The sequence below is a fragment of the Cynocephalus volans genome, chromosome 4 (assembly GCF_027409185.1).
Source record: "Cynocephalus volans isolate mCynVol1 chromosome 4, mCynVol1.pri, whole genome shotgun sequence".
Taxonomy (NCBI): domain Eukaryota; kingdom Metazoa; phylum Chordata; class Mammalia; order Dermoptera; family Cynocephalidae; genus Cynocephalus; species Cynocephalus volans.
Genome location: NC_084463.1, coordinates 150,488,606 through 150,493,920, shown reverse-complemented (window position 1 = coordinate 150,493,920; position 5,315 = coordinate 150,488,606). Strand labels below are relative to the sequence as shown.

The 5,315-nt window shown below is 34.8% G+C and overlaps 1 pseudogene; it reads right to left on the bottom strand.

Annotated features, from left to right (window-relative positions):
- Nucleotides 1–888: 888 nt before the first annotated feature.
- On the bottom strand, nt 889–1,898 carry LOC134376976 (olfactory receptor 5J3-like; annotated as a pseudogene).
- Between the last annotated feature and the right edge of the window lie 3,417 nt (nt 1,899–5,315).

Genomic DNA, 5,315 nt, shown 5'->3' with positions numbered 1-5,315 from the left:
AGGGTAGCGGCAAACTGATTGCTAATGACTTCCTAGTGATTCCTAAGTAATTCATGTTTGGAAATTCTTCAGAGCAAGCTTTCTCTTGGGATTTATGGCCCTTCTATGTGGAGTGGTAATAAAATAGTGGTATTCTCTCCTATTTGATTTTATATATAGTAGTGGAAACTGAGGCCAGAAATGGGAAAATGGTTTAGACTAATCCTCTTGCATGTAAAAGTAATCTAGAGCCATGTTTTCTGTAAATATTTTTGAGTGTGCACATTTATTTTGAAGAATAAATGGCTATAAGTAATCCAGACTAATTCCTGAAACATGTATCTGTCCATTTTCTAGACAATGCCATGTACCAGTACTTTTTGCCTTGAACCTGTTTTAGTTATTTCCGTGCTCACTAACATCTTTGACTTATTTTGATGCTCAATAACGAGACCAAGCTAGTAGATACTGCATTACTTATGGATTTCAGGTTTGTCTCTCTCTATTTGCTTGTGTGTTTGAGTGTCTATGTATCGACAAGGGTACTTCAGAAAGTTCATGGATAGATTTGTATTATCTTTTAACTCTATTTCTCCACAAACTTTATGAAGAACCCTCATATATGTTTATATTCATTTTTACTCATATAAAGAAGTTAAAATATCATTAATAATCTAGAGATAACAACCTTTAATCTTAGTCTGGTTTTTAGATTAGTTAGTATAATAACCAGCCATGTGTCCTATGGTGTGTTATTCTTCTAGGCTTCTTTCTTTGGCTGTAAAACACAGAGCTCCAAATAAATAAACTCTGAGGTTCCTGTGGGATAGAAAATTTCCAAAATTTTTATAGACATCATTAAACAATGCATGGATTTGTATCTTATTTTTGGTCACATATGTTATAAAATTAACAAGGATAATATTTCATTTCTATGGCCCTTTTCGCAGCATCCTTCACTTCCTTGTTTCTTAGACTGTAAATCAATGGATTTAACATAGGAATCACCAGAGTGTAAAATACAGATACCACCTTTTCTTGTTCTAAGGAATACTGGGAGATTGGTTGAATGTAACTAAAGCTTATTGAGCCATAGAATAAAGCCACAGCTGTTGGATGTGAGGCACAAGTGGAAAAGGCTTTGTGTCTACCTGCAGCTGAGTGAATCCTCAGGATGGCAGCAACAATGAAGACATAGGAAACCATCACAGTCAAGAAAGTGATCATGGCGATAATGCCAGAGAAGATTAAAAGCAACAATTCATTCATGGAGGTGTCAGAACATGACAGCTGCAACAGGGGAGGGAGGTCATAGAAGAGTGACTGATGACATTTGGCCCACAGAAAGACAGTTTCACCAAGCCAATTGTGTGTGTCAGTGAGTTGATTAAACCTCCTACACATGAGCCAGTGACCAGGACAGCACAAACTATCTTAGTCATAGCAACTGAGTAAAGTAAAGGGTTCACGACAGCCATATAACGGTCATAAGCCATTGCCGCCAGTAAGAAGCCTTCAGTGGTAAGGAGTGACACGAATAAAAAATACTGAACAATGCATGCAGAGTATGAGATTGTCTCCTGTTCAACAAAGAAGTTCAGCAGCATTTTGGGTGCAAAAACTGATGAATAGCAGGCATCAACAAATGACAGGCAGCTAAGGAAATAATACATGGGTGTGTGAAGTTTGGGAGTTACTTGGATTAGAAAGAGCATTCCTAGATTCCCCACCAAGGAAATGGAATATATCAACAGGAACAACATGAAGAGGACCACCTTCAATTCAGCACGATCTGTCAATCCCAAAAGGATAAACTGTGTAACCAATGTAAAATTAGCATCAGCCATGTGTTAGTGTTTCTTTGTACCTGTTAATAAAGAGATTGGAATAAATTGAGAGTCATGATGCTGCAATGTTAAGACTATCTGGAATCTCTAGCTGTGTGACTTGAGTTAGTGACTTCTCTTCTCTGGTTGCCTTACCTATAAAATTAGAAAATTTTAAACAAAAAGTCTCTAGTCTCTTCAAATATTGTTTATTTGCCTATTCCTTAAAAAAAAATAGAAAAAAAATAAAATCCATGAGTGAAAAAAGAAAATGTCAGGGTCTTAGTTTCAGGATGCATTTAAAATGCTGATCTTAATGTGAACAAAATCTAAAGTGAATTTCATTCTAAAGATATGTAAAGAAAATAAAAGTCTAGCTTATAAGAACATAAAAACTGAAGTTGCAAATTTAATCTATGGTCCCATTGAAGCTCTCTTTTCCACTTATCACTCAGATTCAAGAGTACCTAATGTCAAGTATATGAAAATACAAAAATAAACTATACAGTGGCATTTAAACCTAAGATTTTCCACTTACGACTTCATGTATAGTTTCTCCACATTTTCAAAGACATATGTGACAAAAGTCAAGGACCTAGCACTCAAAACCTCTGTAGTCATCCTTAGAAAATAGCCAGAGGCACTGGCTTCTGAGAAGAGGAATGGGAGGAGAGGGCTCTGTGAGCAGGAATATAAAACACTGTGAACAGCGACTTACAGTTGTCCTTTGATATTCAACAGAAATGCCTGAAGTCCTTTTACTTTTTCTGAGAAAAAAGCAAAGTAAACTCACAAAATAAAGTAAACTTTTAAAACATACAGGTACTTCTGTGTAATAACTCCTTTTTTGTTCATATTTCAACACAGTTCTTAGAAAATGCAATGTCTTCTTCACATAACTAGTGCATATCCATGTGTTGATCAGTACTACCTTTGTCCTGGAAAATGCAACTGTCTTTCCACATTTATATAAGTTATAAACAAATATAAAATCCAAATTTGTAGAGTATTTCAGGGCTTGATTTTTGTTCTTTTATCTGGCTTGGTCCAGACTCTTACCTGGAGTGCTATGTATCGTCTTTTGGAATCAAATGAGAAAGAAGCTCATTTTTCCTTAATCGAAACCATATCACAAACCATTGCGCACCCATTGTCCTACTGGATAAGCAACATTTTTAACCTACTTCCTTACACAATCCTTAAACTGCACTGTCATTTTTCTCTCACTCACTCTTCTGCATGATTCGTGAAAAGGTATCTTAATTTTCTCACCTAGATTCCAGTTCCTTAAAACATTGTGTTACCTTTGTTTTTGTAATCAAGTCTTTGTTTATTTTAGAAGCATAAAGAGCAGAACTCTGAAAAAGTGATAAACACAAGGCACCAGTCCCCTTGACAAGGCCAGATCCGGCTTAGGTCCTGTCTACAAGCATATGTGAGATCAGAGCTGACCCAGTAGCCTTGTTCAGCATTTCCCTGTGTGGAGAGGATATAAGGTTTATCTTGGCAGAGGTGTATCTTTCATAAGGGTGCAGTGGAGTAAATCCACTCTTGGTACCTCTGGGCCAGCTGAAAATATTAATACATATTTTAAATGGATCAGGATACTGGTAAGATTACATCTACAGAATGAAGAATGATGTTTTTCATCATCCGTTCACTTGGAAGACAATATTCCCTGTAGAGGAGGTACGACTTAGAAAAAAGAAAATTGCAACACTACTGAAATAATAAGTAATGAGATGGCTGTTCCACCTAGGGTACCTACAGGGATAGGTGAATAATTTCCATAGGAATATGTAGTTGTGATTTTTAATTTATTTGTTTGTTTGTTTGTTTTTGTAGTTGTGGTTTAAATTGAAATTCTTCCTTTAGGAAAGAATATTCCATTAAATTAAAACACTGATTTTTTAAAAATTACTATTACTCCAGTAGAAGTTGCGCAACAATTTTGATGTTAATGTAGAAAAACAAATGGAAGTGCAGGATAACAGGGGTGGGGGGTGAACAAATGGCCAAATTACAGATTTTTCCTGCCCCTATAATTTTAATTGTTTTTCAGATTAAAATTTGAACATCTTTTCTTCTTCTCATTAATTTTTTAAATGTTTATCTGATTTGTAAAACGTATGTATATTAGATATTCAAATAAGTAAATTTAACTTACCAGTATAAGAAAAAATGTTCAACACCTCAGCTCATTTTGAAACCTCATGACCACTCCTTCCCCTGCTTTATTTCTCTATCATCCTCCCCCCAAAATAGAAAAACAAAACAAAAAACAAATGCAAAAACTGATCAGTTAAATTTTCTGAGGTTTATAATGATACATAAATTAAGTAAATGATAGTAGTTATGGTGGCATGATTGGAATTCAAACTTATCTTCAATGTAGGAGTATGAGAATCAAAGGCACAGCCTTCCCAGCGTGAAAGCAAGAGCAAGATAGTCAAAAAACTGTCATGTCGGAAGATAGGTTTAGATAAAAAGTTCATTTATACGTTTAACTTAATTCAAATGGGAATAAAATCCCTAGAGCTAATTTGATTAAAAGCTATAATATGTATATTATTAAAAGTATCTCTGTGTTTCTTGAGGGATTTGGGAAACTCTCAAGAACTTGATGGTTCCCCTAAGGCATTTAATTTCCTAAATGTTACAAAGAATAGAAAGAAGTGTAGGGCAAACAGGAAAAATAGAACGTGTGACCTCTGTAAAAAAGGCAATAGAATTAATAGTGACGACTACTTAGAACTTTAATAAAGGACGTTTATCATGCTTTTCAGAACATATTAATTGGTCCAGTTGTCCGAAAAAACAAAGACAAAACATTAAACCATTTTTATTCCTTGACTTCCCTGTATTGGAAGAATATCATCAAAGAAAATTAAAACTACAGTCGTCCCCCCTTATTTATGGTTTCACTTTTCATGGTTTTAGTTACTCACCATTAATTAAAGTTCAAAAATAATAAATGGAAAGTTTGAGGCATAAACAATTGCTACATTTAAATTGCATGCCATTCTGAGTATGATGGAATCTCACAATTTCCCACTCTGTCACTTCGTCTCCTTGCGTAGACTTTGTGTCATCTCACAGCATCACAAGAAGGGTAAATACAGTACAATAAGATATTTTGAGAGAGAGACCGCATTCATGTAACTTTTATAGCAATACATTGTTATGGTTACTTAATTTTGTTATTAGTTATTATTGTTAATCTTTCACTATGCCTAATTTATAAATTACACTTCATCGTATGTATGCGTATATAGGAACAAACACAGTATATGAAGGGTTAAGTACAATAAGTGTTTTCAGGCATCCATTGGGAGTTGGGGACGTATCCTTTGTGGATAAGGTAACACTACTGCGCTTCTTAAAAGGATTCCTTGAAATAACCTGATTACTCTTCTCCTGAATGTTTATTCCTCTAGTCTAACGTGTCTGTTGATGGACAATTTTGTGACTTTTGGCTTCAGCTTAAACTGTATTATGATGGATTTTGGT